This window comes from Cryptomeria japonica, chromosome 2 (genome assembly GCF_030272615.1).
Source record: "Cryptomeria japonica chromosome 2, Sugi_1.0, whole genome shotgun sequence".
Classification (NCBI taxonomy): domain Eukaryota; kingdom Viridiplantae; phylum Streptophyta; class Pinopsida; order Cupressales; family Cupressaceae; genus Cryptomeria; species Cryptomeria japonica.
The window spans coordinates 503,103,701-503,121,995 of NC_081406.1; the positions used below are offsets into that span (position 1 = coordinate 503,103,701).

Consider the following 18,295-nt stretch of genomic DNA (forward strand, 5'->3'; position numbering starts at 1 on the left):
TTATGTGTAGCTTCATTTGCTTAGTCCCCAGTTCAGACGACGTTCAGTGTTATTGAGTAATTATGGAGATATTAATGTTTATTTGGTCAAAATAGACATTAATGATTTTAAAGGATCATATTATAAAGTTATAATGTAACTTTATTTCATAACTTACTTGAGGGTCAAATCATCATTAAAGGGGGGGGGGGGGGAAATTAAATGATTAATTATTGGGCGCCAACTCCAAAGTATTTAATGAAGTTTTTAAAGTGCACATGTTATATCTATTTAATGTGCACATGTTATATCTATTTAATTTTATTAAATGCAATTTAATGGCTTCATGAGAAATCGTTGTCTCTTGGAAAAGTATATAAGGCTTTTGAAAAAGGGAGAAGGGAGAAAGGAGAATTATGCATTTTGAAATTGGTGAAGTTTGTGAGAAGAAGGAACCAGGGTTTCGACTTCAGCCATTGGAGAGCGGAAATTCTTCAATTGTGCAACCATTTGAGGGAGTGTGATATCTCCTGAATTTGGTCTTCAGGGAGGGCTTCATTCGGAAGCTCAGTTTGTATGAATTGGTAAAGTTTTGAAGGAATTTTCAGTGCCAAACAATTATCTACTTTTTTGCGGATCAGATTCCAACCTTGGGCAAGGGAATTCAACGAATTCCATCAACATTTTGAGGAGTTATTTTAAATCAGTTGCAGGCCGTACTGATGCAGGGCTGTACATGCTTCTAGGGTTAGAATTAATACCTGCAGGCTGTCAAAAATCTGGGATTTGCTGCAGAAGGGGGCGCTAGGGTTATTAGAAGACATATGCAACAATTGCTGGTCAATTTGCAGCACCTTCAGACTGGTGCGAATTAATTATGCTGGCCGGACCATAGCAACAAGAGTATAATTGTTGGTCAAATTCCAAGTTGTAGGGAGTTATCAAGCTCAGAGTTTGTTTGCAGATTGAAAGGGATTATATTCAGAGATTTATTTGCTGCTATAGTGCCTGTGAACAGTGTGCTATAGTACTTGTGAATAGTAAATCGCTACAGTACCTATGAATAGTAAATGCTACAGTACTAATGCATTTTAGAAGAGTTAATGTACATAAATTCAAAGGCATTTGAAGAGCGATTTCAGATTGTTGGAGGCTACATTTATTGCTGTTAGTACCACTCATTGGCACGTGGGAATTACATGTATGTATGACAAGTGTTTGTGTTAATGACAATCTGCTGTAAGTGCATTTTGATCTCTTAGAATGCATGTCAAATGCTCGTAGAAATGTCTAACAGCTGTAGATGCATATTTCATACGATTTCAGTCACACATTGTCATTGAAAGGTTAGTGGTAGGTGTTACATTGCATTCTCATTTAACTTCAGACTTTGACATATGTCCTTTTGAGTTCAATGAATGCATATTATCATCTCTTAAATCAGAATATCAAAAAGAAACCACAATCAGCAAGTACAGATGTTTCATGACAAGTGTTTGACAATATTCCTTGAGCATTTAAATCAAAATTTTTCAATCAGATTTGGCAAGGGATATTACAGTCCCATTGTCACATTACAATGGGCCTAATTAGGGTCCATGCTATGAATTGCTTGCTTCATCTATCCAAGTATGCTATCAAATCTCTCTTAAATCTCTCCAATGCTAGGAGATTCTGTTTCAGCATATCTTATGACTTGCACGATAGGTGAGATAATTCAGCAAATATATATGCAAGGAATGGAAATATTAGTAAATTTACAAGTTAGAAACTTAGAACAATAAATATTAAAAATTATAAAATCAGAAACTTACAATAAAATCAGAAATTATAAATTTAATATTAATAATATTTAATAATAAAATGAAAACCATAAATTTAATACTAAAATCAGCAATGTATTAGTCAATGATAAAATTGGAAATTTAATACGAAAAATCCTCAATTCATTAAAAAAATAAAAAAAACAACAATCTCTTACCTTGTTGTCAACCACAAATCATCATTGAGGTTTATTTGTTTGACACTTATTTTGTCAACTGTGTTTTCTTGTGTCCATCTAGTCCACTCTGAATCAACCACCATTAATTGTATAGACTCTTGCACCTCAATAATCCTTTCTGACAAAATAAAGTAGCTCGCATATTTGGTATCCATAGGCTTGAGGAATTCCTTCCTTGAAAAAGTCCTAAACAAAGCAAGTGATGTGTGATGATTGCAGCTGAACATTTGAAGCCTCTAGCTTTTGACACCACTTCCTTCACCCAATCTTCTTCCCAATGTCTTTTAATGTGTTGTTCAACATATGAACACATGGGCTTCAAAAAATGTGCTTGTAAGCATCCTCCACCATTACACTAGCTAATTTGCATACATGGGCTGGATTGGTCACTACTTGTACAACATTAGAGGGTCCAACCTCTTCTATGGCATTCTTCAAATTTGAAATTGGAAGCTTTCATCCTTCCTCTTTCTTGAACAATCAATAGCTCTAAGAAAATAAGAGCTTGCTAAACATGTGACAATAACATTGATGAGTGGCCGATGTCTAATGTTGTAATGTCCGCATTTTGAAATAAGATTTAATAATAAATAATAGTAAAACTAAAATATAAAAAAAATAAAATAAAATTAAAATAATTAAAATTCATTTAAGCTTAATGAATGGTCAAAATGTTGTTAGACAGTTCAAATAACCGGAAGACAATTGAGAGGGGGGGGGTGAGGGTGGGTGAATCAGTTGTCACCAGATTACCGGAACCTTAAGCAATTAAAACTTTAATACCGGAATGCATAAACCAATTACCGAAATAGCAGATATACCAATTAAGTACAAGCAACAATTAGAGAATTAATACCATCCACATGACACCAAGATTTGTACGTGGAAAACCCAGTAAAGGGAAAAACCACAGTGGGATAATACTTCTGTAGTAAGTATGTGATTACAAATTGAGGGGCCTGCACTTGCAGGAAGACCAACAGCCTAGAGCACACTGCTCATTACAAAAGGAGTCTCACTGACTACATAAAAATCCAGACTACAATCCGGAAGGAAGAATGAACTGCAATGATAGCATCTCCTATGCCTGAGTACAGTTCCGGTTAAGCTCAATACCAGAGGATTTAATCCTCTTACATAAACCCAACTCGATCACCAATGATCGACCAAATCCTCCGCATGAATGATTATTACATTATTCGCTCCTTACATATCCATATCCCATACATGATCTACAATGAGATCTTACATCATATATATACGAACCCTCGACCATAAACAATAAGGTCGACCACCAGACAATAAAGCAATTACATAATTACAAAACATGTCGGCCTGAGACCAAACAAATAATATCCAACTCATAAGACATCCCGGAAACACATCGAGAAGATCAAACAACATGTTACATTAAGCCAGTCCATAACCTAGGTAGTACCGGACCCAATTAGGTCCACACACGCTAAAGCAATGATCCCAATCAGCCAAGTCTCGAACACGATCACCATCAACATCCTGAATCTCTACTAGAAGCCGCACAACACCACTTATACATAACATCAAAGATCTTCAGCAAAGCTCTGCCGGTGAAACCCTCACCGGATCAACAAACCAAGCTTACCAACATGCAGGATAGCATCCGATCACCAAATCAAAACCAACTGACTGATCATGAATCTGAGTACCATAAATAGCAGATCTAAGCCAATTCCATAAGCCAAAACATATCAGAGTATACCGGATCATCATGATCTAACCAACCAGTAAAGCTAGCAAAACATAAAGGATACCAGTAAAGCTAGCAAAACAGCTAGTGTTGACATCAATGACAAAACATCAATGCAACACATAATCAATTCCTCCAAATGGCCAACAAATGTATCCAATGGAAAGTTGTTACTCCCTCAAACATGAGTTATAAAAGGGAGAAAATAACTTCATTTGAAAGGGGCATATTTAATCTATAGTCAGAATTGCAGATTTGATTGGAATAATACGACAGCAATGAGGAGACATGACCTTTTTAAATGGATGTCTCTTTCCAAAGAGAGGTGTCTCCTCAAAATATGAAAGTACAAAAGGATATCGAATGGAAGAGGAATGGGGGAAAAAATCATTTCAAGTTAGAGCAGGTCCAAAACAGAATTAGGGCAGAAATATATGCAGATAAAAGAAGAAATCTAATATCTGAGTCAAAATCAGATGTGGAACTAAGTTAGTGGCAGAAAAAGGAGATCTGATTTGAAATATCAGGCAATATGAATAAGATACAGTTAATTCAGGAAGGACGCCATATTTATGTGGAGGAGAGAATGGAGGATATAAGTCAAGAAAGGATTAATGAAAGAAGAAAGAAGTGAGAAGAAGAAAGGTTGACTCTTTCGAAGGCAGAAATTATGAAGGGTTGAATTGTTTCAAAAGGTTGTAATTGTGAACGGTTGTCTCTTGCCAAAGAACAGACATGAGGAAGAGGTGTGACTTCTCCCTAATATTGGAAGTTATAAAGTGGAGAAGTGCAAAAAGAAATTAAGTTTAGAACTTATTGAAACATCCCCTTTTGGGAGGACACTGAATCTTGCCCAATATACTTGTAGAATTATTGCAGGCTATGTATTTTCAGTCTGCTGTGGTAATTTGGACAGATTCAATTCAATGTTGTTTTCCTCTTTAAATGCACAGGTCTGCTGTTTATATCAATCTGTCTGCTGCCTATACTCATATATATATGTGTGTGTGTGAATGAGAATCCTTTCTATTTCATCAGATCTAATTCTCTGGTTATTGATTTAATGTTTCCTCTTCTTTTCCTTCGATGCCTGCTTTATTATCGTTTGCAGATTTGTATTTGTGTTCTGATCTCTTTGATAAATGTTCATATTATCCTTCCAGATTTTCTTATAATTCTGATTTAGGTCTGCTCCTAAATTTGCTTTTAATGTTTCAGATATATTTTCTATTCCATGGATCCTTTCTTCTCAAATGAGAACTTCTCCACTTTATATCCTTCAATGTGAGGGAGAGTCACTTCATCTTAAAGGTCACAACCTTTTACAATTACCACCCTTCGAAAGGGTCACAACCTTTCATAAATCCTGCCCCTTTGAAAGAGTCACTTCCTTTTCTTCTTCTCATTAATGCTTCCTTAATTCTTTTGCCCCCTTCTTTCTTTCTTTTTCCCTTGTTTTTTTCCCAATGAAGTTCTCTTCTCTCCCTTTTATATCTCATGTTTGAGGGAGTCGCAACTTTTCTTTTCATGCCTTTTGACCATTCATATAACTTAACTAACTTTTAATTATATTAATTTTTTATTTTTATTCTTTTATATTTTAATTTATTACTATTATTTATTAATAAATCCTATTTCAACAAGAGGACATTACACTTATTAGCAGCAGAAAATAATTGAATTATAGCAGAAATCTGAGTTATTTACATCAGCCTGGAATTAGTAAGTACATTTGTGAAAATATGGTATGAGTAGAGGGGATAAGCAATCATCAAGTCTGATTCTGAATATATAATACAAAGGAATAGAATGAACAAATAGGAGAGGATTCTCATATACACATATATTTGAATATAAGCAGCAGATCAGATTGATATAAACAACAAACCAATGCATTAACAAGCATTTGGTATGCATGAGATGCATGCTTAGTGTATGCATGATGAAGATATTGTCCAACATATAATTTCTTAGGTGTTTGGTAAAGTTAATGATGTGAAATGCTAATCAATCAAATAAGGAATGGAAGGAAATGAAGAGAGGGGAGCAGATACAAGATCACCATCTAAGTAGACCACACCATGATGGATGTCCAATGTGCTTGCTACTTGGGGCCAAGGGGGTGAGTGTCTGCTCTTGGGCTTAGATAGTAGGATTTCTGGGCACCCTATTGCTATCTCCTCTCCAATATCTACGATGGTTGATTGTTGTAGAAATCAACCATCCCATTGTGGAGTGGAGGATGAAATACATAATAAGGAGGCAGCAGCACCGAGTCCTCCATCAAGTATGCCAACCCTAGGTGGGGCCAAGAGGCCGAATGACTGGGTGTTATTCTGTGCTCTTGGGCTTGATTGGAAAGGACATGCTCCCGATGCCTTATATGATTTCCCGAGGGATTCCATAGTCTTTAGTTGAATCTTAGATGCGCATCGTGTAATTTGCAATGGTGATGTAAGTATTTTGATTCTCCTTATAATATTATTGATTATATGTTTTCCACTCTTTCATGAATATTAGATAATCATGATCAATTATTAAATGATAACTGACTTGGTTGCAGGATCTAAATCAAGATTTAAAGTTGGTAATTTTGCATTTCTTAAATATACTTCATTCCTTATTTACTTGATTGGCGATTCTAGGGCAAAATCTAGTGTAATCCCAAAAAGGGGACACTACAAATGTTGGTCCGCCCATCCATAATGATAGAACCACCATCCCTTATCCAAACTTGTCTCATCTACTCCATCATTATACTCACCTTGGAATACTCCTTATCAAGGAGGGAGGTGCATAGCTTATGATCTCTAGGGGGGACATAAGAAGGACTAGCATCAAGTGCATCTTTGAACATTTGTTTAAAAAATGGAGAGTGTGCCACAATAAATGGCTTGGCATCAGCATAGAAAAATTTGGCAATAGAACTATCAATTATATCTTGAAGTTGCATGTTAAACATGCCTGCAACACCAGTGGATATTTTCTTTCCTCCTTGACTCTCAAGATCAACAAGCCTAGATTTAGTAGTAGTAGCATTTAACAATGACCCACCAGGCTGCGAAGACTCCATTGGCATTCTTGCTTTTTTGGCTTCACCCTCGATGAGAAGCCTAGTCACTTGGGCCTTCTCAGCTAATGTTATGGTTTTGCATACATTTATCCAAAGATGAGGTATGCCTAAAAGTTGGGAGTATACTCTTGTGTAACTGCCCCTATAGTCCTCTTTGCAAATATGACACAACCATACACTACCCCCCATTGAATTTTCCTTTTTGCTGTCTATGGCTGTTGCAAATTGTAAAAGTGGCTTTTGGGTTAAATGGGCCCTTTGAATATTTTTTGAAGAGTTTAGAAGGGCATTGTAATGGATTTTCTGAGCTGTCCCTAAAACACACACATTTCTTGAAGAACTTCCATGGCATGCTTGTTCAATTTTAATTTCTTGATCCTCACTGATCTCATTGTTGCTAGTGCTCATTGTTTTTTTGGTTGAAATGTAAATGACAGTTGCAAGTGCAAACATAGAACACAAACACACAAAAAAATCCTCCTAAGTATTTGAAATTTTGACGAAAACAAAAAAAATGCATGAGAATTTGTAAAAATAAACAAAAACTAATGAACTTACCTCAAATGATGGAGACTTGGTCTTCTTTTGCCCTTTGCTCACTTCTCTTCCTGTCTTTAACTTGGTTTCTCACTATTGTGCTCCTCTTCCTTCAGCTCTTCAAAATTTGCAAAATGACAGAAATGAGTTATTTTTTGTGTTTGGAATGTTATAGACTTATAGTATTGTTTTTAGGTTTAGGTTTTATGCAAAGGGGCGTGGGGACACATTTATTTATTTATTAATTTTTTGTTTTTTAAAAGTGATTGCAAATTGCCAATTGGCTGGGCCTTAGGGGACAACTAGCTGTCCCTAGATGTTTCCATGTCATTTCTCGGGTTTTGACATGGCACACCATGGACATTTACTATTTTATGAAGATTTTGAGGACACCGCTAGGACATTCTCGAGGCGTCCCCATGTCCCTGGGATGTTTTCGGCTAGGGATGCCCCTAATTTGGCTGGAGACTTGTCAATACATAGTAAATAACATCTTTGGAAGAAGAAGAAATAATGTTATGGGGCCAACAAAGGAATATCGGGATAGTTAAGATATCAAAGTTGAATTTGGTATTTTGAATCAAAAGGGATGAAGGGTTATGATCATGAAGAGGTAAACCATAAGCATGTGGGTCCATATGTAGAGTCGAAGTATAGAGTGGAGATTTAGCATTGTTAGAATAATGAGCAGTAATTTGAAAGAACTCCAATTATCTTGAAGCAAGGGGTTAAAGTGATTGAGAAGATTAAGGGGATCGTTTGTAGTTTGATGAGGAGATAGAAGGTATGTTGCTTGAAGATGGAGGAGTTGTTTTAGTGTCGTTTTAAGGAGATAAGATAGAAGCTTTTGAAGAGTCATTAGGGGTTAGTTTAGGTGAGTCCTCTTTGCTAAAGATTTGGTAGCATGGTGAAATATGTGTAGCTAGCTTAAAGAGAGCTTGAGATTTAGTAGTTCACTAGAATTGAAGAGGGGCTTCATTGGCATCGATAGTAAAGATTTTATTGTTATGCATGAAATTTAGACATTGATGAAGATTGGATCCTCATCATCAACCTATGTAGTATCTATGGGATCAAGATCCCAACATACATTTAGAGTCTGATGATACACAGAGTTTGTTGATCTGAAGTTGCAAGGCACCATGCACAACCACTAGCTTCTTTGATCGTCTAGAGGCAAGCCTATTCCTCTTGATTGATTGGATGAAGCTATATGTAGACCAATTCCTCTCTACAATAGAGGAACAAGTGGCAAGCATTCTCAATTTTGGTGCATCCTTGCCATGCCATGTCCACCATCCAATGGGGTTGGTTTAAGCTAATGTAGCTCTATCTATCCTTACCTTTGGTCTACTGAATGTTGGGCCATGATATATTTGTAAAAATGAACTTACCTCAAATGATTTAGGCTTGGTCTCTTTTTGCCCTTTCCTCACTTCTCTATCCTTCTTTCACTTGGTTTCTCACAGTTGTGCTCTTCTTTTTTTCTTCTCTTCACAATTTGCAAAATGGCACAAATGAGCTCTTTTTTTGGTTTGAACGTTATAATGTTTTTTTTCTTTCTATGTTTATTTTTTTTACTTTTCTTTTTTATTTTTAAATGGAATGAAAACTTGTTTGGCCTTAGGGGATAGCTAGCCATCCCTAGGATGGTCTGGGGATGTCTAGATTTCCCTTGATTGTCCCATAGAGGACTAGCCATCCCCTATCATTTTCGAGACTTTCATACACAACCTCAGGGCATTTTCAAATTAAAAAAAATGGGGATGACATGTGGATTTTTTCAACTTGTTGTCACGTCTTTGAAATGTTTCCTATTGGGGACGTCCCTATTTTGGCCGGGGACATGTCCTTGAGCTACATAGGTTTCAAGTGGTGTAGGAGGGATTCTAGGGAAAAGGAAAAAGGTGGTTCAATAGTGGTAGGCATGGTAATCAATAGTAGTTCAAGAGAGTAAGAACACTTAAAGTGGGTACATCTCCAAGGGAGAAATTTGAGATAAAGGAGTAGTGAGAAGAGAATTACAAGGGTAGGAATCCTTATCATGATATAGTGTGTCCAATGTGATGTTTGAAAAGTGAGTAGTGTTGAATGCAGGAGAACATGAAGAAAAATCCAGAGTATCATAAGGGGCATCATCATGTTGGAAAGACTTACTAGCAACATTGTAAGATTGGTCATCAAGGAAGGTAGAAGAAACCATATAGGTGGTAAGTAGACCAATAATAAGGAGTTGTGGATATAGGAGTGGGAAGAAAAGGATATGGCTTAGACAAGGTGGCCTATGATCCTAAGTTGTAGTCAAAGCATGATTGAATAGAAGAGTAAACATAGAAAGGGGTTTAGGAAGAGAATGAGGATCAAGGAGGTTGGCATGAATGAAGAGGAGAAAAGAGTTCTGTACCATGGTCTAAATCAGGAAGAGTAAATGATAGGATGGAAAGAGAAAAGTGAGCACAAGTATGTTCTAGGTTTTGTTTGGAAAGGGAAATGGACATGAACAATGATCTGTCTCAGTGGCCCACTCTGCATCAGGATCAACCTCATCTATTATGATAGGAGAGATGTCAGCTAATGCATTCTTTCTCATTCTCAGGCGGAGGTTGTAGTGAACAAAGACGAGATCATTCATCTTCTCCACGAATAATCTATTGCGCCTCTTGGAGTGTATGTGCTCAAACATACTCCAATTGCGCTCACAACCAAATGCGCTACATGGTTGGCTCAAGATGCGAATGGCCAACTTCTAAAGATTTGGTGTCATTGGGCCAAAAAAGCTCCACCAATTACCCGAGTTTGAAATGAGAAAAATAAATAAAATTAGTCTCACTCATAAACTCATTTAACAATATACAATAAAACTAAAATTAAGCCTTACAATTTATTTTTACCTGGCATCATAGTTGTCCTACTTTCTTTGGCGATAGGACGAGAGAAGGTCTCCCCTTGTGCATTTGAGAACAATTGTAGCTCTCGAATAAGCTCTGTCTGAGTAGAACCAGCAGGTGCCATCTTCTCCATGATTGAGTATAGCCCATTAAGGACCTCCACATCAGCCTTGAAAGTAGGGCTAAAATGGAATGCCGGATTTAGATAATAGGCTGCTGCATGGATGGGCCTATGAAGCTGATGATGCCATCTCCTATCAATGATCTCCCAAATGGGACCATACTTGCTCTCATCTCCTCCATAGACGGATTTGATGCCCTCCTTTGTCCTATCCATGTCCTCATATATGTAGCCCATTGTGGGCTTTTCTCCATCCGCAACTCGCAACAATACCACCAAGGGCTTAACAAACTGCAAAATTGAAAATATTGTGTAATTAGGAAAAATGAGCAAATAAGAGAATATGATGAATAAGTTATAAAACAATAAGTTAAATTGTAGAATTTATAAAAAATTTACCTTCACTATCTCATCACAAGGGATCCAAAAGTCTCGCTCATCAAAAATGCAGTTTGCCATATCTTTCTCTGTAGGGGTGGCAGCATAGGATGAGGAAGACCACTCCTCACCAACAATCATACGTCTCAAGGCCGACTTACAGAGAAGCATGGATTACAATGTGATGAAGTTTGTGGCAAATCTTGTGATTCCTGGATGAGCTAACTCCTTCTGCTCTGTGTATTGTCTCATAAGAGCCAACACCCATGAATAATTATATACAAATTTGCACACATTTCTCGCCCTTTCTACACATCTCTTGACCAATGGGAGTTTTCCAATATCCTCCAACATGAGGTCAATGCAATGGGCGGCACATGGAGTCCAAACTATAGATGGATGCCTCTCCATCAATAGTCTACCCGTAGCAACATAATTTGTTGCATTGTAATTAATGAAGTTACAAAATAGTAATTATTTTTCAAACAAAATTAGTTTGTAATCAAAAGTTTACCTGCAGCAACATAATTTGCTGCATTGTCGGTCACCACCTGTACCACGTTCTCCTCAACCACCTCATCAATCACCTCCTCTATCTGCTCACATAGGTAGGTGGCATTCTTGCAATGGGCGGAGGCATCATTGGACTTGATGAAAACGGTGCCCCCTGAAATAAAAAAATAAAGCAAGATCAATGATCATTCAATAAATCATTAAATGAAAAATAAAAAATTAATGACTAATTGAAACTAAAATTAATCAATCACATGCGGAAGAATCAAGAAATTTAAGTAGAGTTCTATTTCTCCTATCCATCCAACCATTAGTCATGATGGTGCAACCTTTATTGCTCCATACTTGGCGTTGATCAGCCAATTCCTTCTTCACATCATTCACCAATTTAGTCAAAATGGGTCCCCTCAAATCAGACTAAGAAGGTGCTTTGAACCCTGCCTCGCATATGGTAAGGGCATCAACCATTTCTTGCCAATAAGGAGACCTGTCACAAATAATGTAAATGAGATAAGTATGTAGTAATGAACTATGTAGTATGTACTATGTATGACAAAAACTAAAATGAACAATCAAAGTATAAAAATTATAACAATCAAACATAAAACATTCACCTGGCTGCGAAGAATGGAACTTTGCCGTAGACCCAAAACCTGCCAATTGCTATTTTAGCGGCATCATGGACCTCCTTGTTCCAACCCATGCTCTCAAGCGAATGTTGGGACCCAGGAGTAGTGCGAGACGCAAAGAAGGTATCCAACCTAGATTTACGAATTCTAGGTCCAATGCTAACACTCTCACTACCACTGGCAGTGCTAGGAACATGAGAAGTGGCACTTGCAGAAGCATAAGCGGAAGCGCCAGCAGTAGCAAAGTGAGTGGGGGACGATATGGAGGTAAGGAAGAAGGCCCTCCAACACAACCTAAAGGTGTCCCTAAAGCTGCTCCTCTTCCAATGGGCGTGAGATCCTCCTTTTGCTTCTTTTTCTTTTCAATTTCTTCAACCATTACATAACACTCGCGTATGGCCTCAGTGGTTGCTTCTGTGCATGGGTCGGCATCATGCCCACGCACACTAGCAATATGGTATTTCAATTTATATATGCCTCCATGGAATATTGTTTTGCAAAAAAAACACTTTGTTTGCCTTGATAAATCCTCATGAAATTTCCAAGCAGGGTCCTTTCTAATGGGGGGTCTAGAAGAATTAGAAGACATTGTATGATAGTTTTGTGAAACCTGAGGCAAATAAGAAAGTGAAGGTTGCTGCAATAAAACATCACAAATACAAAAAGAAATTAATACATTCATTCTCATTGAACATTTTTTTCAAAAAAACTAAGGTAGGGTTTGTAACTTTTTTTTAAAAAAAATTGTAGGGTTTGTCAAACCCTACTTTTTAATTTTTTTTTTTACAAACCCTACATACAACCCTACATAGTAACATACAAAAGATTTTGGAAGAAAATGTAAAACTTTCAAAATAAATGAATAGAAAATGGGATTTTTGCATACAAGAAACAAAAAAATCTCAAAAAAAAACAATCTTACCTCTTACAACAAGCTTGAAATGAGCTGCAAACTCTTCCTATCCAACTCTTGATGCACCAAATCCAAACACAATGCAACCCCAATGTGATAAATGGAAGAAATCTTGAGCTTCCTCCTTGTTGGTTTTTCTTCAATGCACCCTTGTTTTTCTTCACAACTCACTTTACTCCTATTTTTGCAAGTGAATGAAATGAAGTTCACTTTTAGGGGCTTAGGATAAATAACAAAAAAAAAGAAGTTAAAAAAATTTTGTAAAATGTTTTTTTTTTTTTTTTTTATTTAACCCAGTCGGCGACCGAGTTTCAAGCACGGAACTCACCGAGTTTGGCGATTTTAGGCCAAACTCGCCAACTTGGCAAGTCTAGCGATTTTGCCTCCTAGACTTGGCCGAGTCCGAGTCCGAGCTCTGCAAACTCGGGAGGCATGACTCAGACCTAGACTCGTTGAGTTTAGGCGGTTCGGGCGATTCTCGTTTCTCTGCTTGGGGCCTTGGTGATGGCAAGATTGATGTTAACTCAACAGACTTGAAATTTGAACGGTAGCTTGAGGCTTAGATTATAAGGACTTTTTCCTTTTGCCAGTTGTTAAGATTCAATACAAGAAGTGAAGCAAAATAGAGACTGCCACTATAAAACTACAAAAGAGAAGTAAAATTGATTAAATGGATTGGATTCACCAGATGTAGATAGAATGTGACAACTGAAATGGCTTGTAGACACCTGACAGAAGTTGTTGGAGAAGTTTGGGAGCTATTTGACTCAAGTTTAAATGTTCCCTTAAAATACAAGGCACTAGTGTGGGCAGTATTAACTTGGGGATAGGGTTGCCCTTGCCTTCAAATTGATTGAAATTTGCTTGAGATGCTTAGAATGAGCTCCTGATCATTTCTTCCATTTGCACAAACCTCTAGATCTGCATAGAAGGCTCTATAAATCACTTGCAAGATCACTTTTAACATGGAAACCTTGCAAATGGAAAAGTTCAAGATGAGTTTTCCTCAATCTACCCCCTTGTGGGTATTCAGTGAAGATCCACATAAGCACGACAATGACAAACGTGTATTAAAATCTGAACTATGATAATGGCAAATGAAAGCATTAACAAGTAAAACCTGAGATGGCTATAAGAGGGAACAAGGAAACTAGGGGGTAGAGGAAGACATGGAGAGAAGGAAAAAGGGGATCAAATGGCCACAAAAGGGATGGAAAAAGGTTTGAGTATGGAGAGGGATATGGAGAGAGATGCGAGGAGGATAGGAATGAGGGAAATTGGGGTAAACCTAATGTCTATGGAATGGAAAATTGGGCAGCATGACGGTAGAAAGGGAAAATGAGAACCAGGGCACCAAACTGTTTGCAGTAATGCACATGGACTCCAAAAAACTGCTGCAATGCTCCAAAATGTTGCTCCAGAAGTGCTCCAAATATGCAATGCTTCAAATGCTATCTTGCAAAATGATAGCTTGTATTATTAAAGTGAGGGAGGAGAGGCTCATTTATACTTTTAAATTATATTTTCAGGCAAAGGAAGGGTAGAAATGTAGTAGGCATGCCTTTATGTGTATAGCATTTAATTTGGTGGCAATGGGAGTAAAGGTCTATTGTGTACGCAAAAACACTAATGTGGTAAGAATTGATCTTTTAAACAATGAGGCTCAATTTTCTAGGGAAGGTAAAGGGAAACAGGGGCTATCATATGGTGGTGATTTTATGCCCATTTGATCCACGGGAAATGAGGTTTAAGAAAAATATGGGAATAATCTACTACACATCGATGGAAAGCTACATAATTTAAATGAGGGGTTGGAAAGGATAACCATCACAAAGCAAATAAACAAGGCCTATAGGAAGGGTAGAAACACACATATAGGGGAAACCAAAATACAAAGGGTTTAAGAATAAACTGAAGGAAAACAAGGGGCTAAAAAAGTGTTAAAATACATAGGAAAAGGGGACACTAGAATGGATGCAAAAATAGTAAAAATAATTGAGAAGTATGTAATTTCTGTTAGTACAGTGACTTGCATATTTAGCTGAGGGAACGGATTTTAGGATTGGCCTGTAAAGCTTCAAATATTTACATAAATATTCACAGTATTAATTACTAGAAAGATATATGGTATATAGCAAATAACTCTAGATTCTTTGAGTTGTTGAGCAGAGCCATCAACAAAATTTTTTTTCCTTGAATTCTAGGGCACTCTAGCCTTGTGAGGGGACACTCCTATTCCAACTGCATCAAATGAAATTAGTCTGTAGACTAGATAGCATGTAAGAAGGCCTAGACCTCCATCCATGTACACTTGCAAATGAATTTTTGTTACATCAGTACAAAATTATCACCTCACGGTTTGATGTTTACACTTGGCAACAATAATGCTGCCTACAATTGTGATGGTGCCTGTCACATCACTATTTTCCACCTCTTGTTCACACTTGCAAGGAAGAGAGGAGTAATTTTGCCGAAATACTAGGTTACTGGGTTCGACCCCCTAGACGCCTGGTACTGGTCCGGTTCGGTCCTGGTCCGGGGTTCTGGTCCGGTTCGCCTGTGGTCCGGACAGGGTCTGTGATTCACAAACCTGGTTTGGACCAAGTCGAACCCAAGAGGACCCAGGTCGAACCTAAGAGGACCTAGGTTGAGCCCAGGGGTCTGACAACCCAAAAATGGGTTTTTTTTTGCAAAATTTAATTTTTTTTGAATTCCACCACATAAAAAATTAAAATATAACCCTAAAAGTGAGTTTTAAAACATTAACTTGGCTCATTTCACACAAGCAACATGACTACAAGCAAGGGGAAACGAAGATGTGGGATATAGAGCTAGAGCATATTGATTTGGATGCTTTCACTTCTCAGCTTGTTGCATTTGATGACTCAGATAGCGAGCAAACTTAAAGTGCAAGTGCAAGTGTAAGTGGCATTGGCATTGGCATTGATTCATCTAATGTCAATGTCAATGATGAGGAGGAGGAGAATGAGGATGATGAATTCGAGAATCCAATTGATGATCAAACTTTAAATTGTTGAAAGTTGAAACAATGATACTTGAATATTTTATCATTTTGATATTAAACTTGATGTATATGATGTTGTTATGGTATCATCATGATGCTATGATTACAAGTTTATGTTGGTTTTGTTGTTTATATGATGCTATGTGACATGCTAATTTAATTCATGCTTATAGGCTGCATATATATATAATTTACATGTTTTTGTACTAACGAACCCAAACCCCTTTTCAAAATTTCGCCATACCGGCGTACCGGTTCTTCGAACCGGTGCCCGAACCCGAACCCGAACCCGAACCGGCAACCTAGCCGAAATAGGTGAGATTTAACACTTAAAATCTTTTGTATTTGGTGTAGGATTCAGCCTTAGACTAAACAACTATCCCATCTTCATGGGGGCTTTTTTAACTTTCTTGTTCTAGTGAAATAATCCACCATAGAGTAGTTGGAAAACTAATCTAGGACACACAAGCTCCTCTGTAACCACTTTAATTTTTATCTTTTTTATCATTAAGGATTTTCTCAAGCACTACTTGATATGCATCATCAATCCAATGTCATGAACTATGATTGATCTCACTGATTACAGGCTGTGTATTGGCCATTTTGGCACATGTTTTTGCTGCCTGATTTGTTTCCTAGAGTCTTTTAGTCACATTAATAGTCAGGGAGGACTTCAGAAGCATTCTAATATTGTCAATCAACATTTTTAGTTGCAATTATTCATAAATCTGAAAGATCTAGTGTCATGAATAGAGGCTGCAATGCAATTTGTGAATCAGTTTTGATCCCCATGTAGCTGAAACATACTTTTAAGGCCTATAATGTTTTGCATCTCTTCATTACTGGGAAGCACTTCCACACATGAGGCTACTACATGCCCATAACTGTGGTCGTGCTATAGGCATACTGAAATGTAGGTCTACATTTATATTTCACATTACATTTGTTGTTGGCAACTTATTCATTGGTGGAGAATTTGAAAGAAAAAAACAAAAACATATGATATTAATGGTTAACATAGAAAGCTGGTGTCTGACTGCTGAGGTTTGTATAATAGATGGCATGCAAAACACAAATTGTTACCTTACCCTCATAATTCTGTTCTTTATTTGGAGGAAATTGTCTCTAATCGCAGTTGTAAATAAGGAAATTATTGGTAAATTGTGGACCTAGAGATATACTTAGCTTTTTATTGCTGAGTTACCGGGTTCTCCTCTGGACCCCCCTGGTTCAGGTTCTGGTTCAAACTGGTTCGTGGTTCTGGGCCTAGTTCGACTGGGTTTGACCAGGGTTCTTAAAACCCAGAGGTGGTTCGTCTTGGTTCGAACCCGGGTGAACCCAGGTCGAACCAAAGAGAACCACAAAGAACCTAAAGCGAACTCGGGAGTCTAGGCAGCCCAAAAAGTGATTTTTTATGCCAATTTTTTTTTTTTTTCAATTCCGCCTAGGTGGTTCGTCCTCCTTTTGCTGTTTGTACAAAATTTTCCATCAGTCGTGTATCTACGCATGGCACACATGTGATAATTCCTCAACTTTCACCAATGGCAGCACCTATTCCACAAACTTAAACCTAGTTATGAACGATCTGTATCTTAATGCACCTAAAAATTCAGGGTTTAACACTTCTTCCCATGGCCAATCTCCCAGTAAGGTCTATGGTCTGCTCCAGTGCACTGGAACTATATCAGCAGATAGATGCTCAAAATGTGCAGTGGAAGTAAATAAAACCCTTCATGACCTTTGCCCCAACAACATAGGTGGGAAAATATGGTTGGATGACTGTTTCATGCACTATCACAATTCTAATTTCATTTCAAGACTAGATACTAAAAGAATTCTCTTGGTGAACACGATGGATATTACTAAAAGTAGAGATGCTTTCGAGAACACAACCAGCAGCCTTCTGTCAAATTTGTTTGAGAAAGCTTACATCCCTGGAAATAAGCGTTTCGGTGCTGGAACAGCCAAATATAATGCTAGTGGAACATTATATGGTTTAGTTCAGTGTTGGAGAGATATATCAGTACAAGATTGCAGAACATGTTTGGCTAGAGCAAGAGCAAATCTGAGCAATTGTTGTTCTACAAAACAAGGAGCCCAGTTTCTGAGCACGAGCTGCAAGGCAAGATACGAGATCTACCCAATTGAAATCTACTATTGAGATAGGGATACTTGAATATTTTGTCATTTTGATATTAAACTTGATGTATATGATGCTATTATGGTATGATCATGATGCTATGATTACAAGTTTATGTTTGTTTTGTTGTGTATATGATGCTATGTGACATGATAATCTTAATTCATGCTTATAGGCTGCACAAATATTAAAATATACATATATATATATATATATATATATAAAATTTACATGTTTTTGTACTAACGAACCCAAACCCCTTTTCAAAATTTTGCCGTGCCGGCGTACCGGTTCTTCGAATCCGAACTGGTGCCCGAACTGGAACTGGCAAGCTAGTTTTATTGCAAAATCCTCTTCTTTCAACCAGGTAT

At 37.4% G+C, this 18,295-nt stretch overlaps 1 protein-coding gene across 2 annotated transcripts in view; it reads left to right on the forward strand.

The window, feature by feature from the left end:
* LOC131078915 (asparagine--tRNA ligase, chloroplastic/mitochondrial) overlaps positions 1-18,295 on the forward strand; it is a 151,281-nt gene that overhangs the window by 9,392 nt on the left and 123,594 nt on the right. The gene's annotated exons all lie outside the window — the stretch shown is intronic.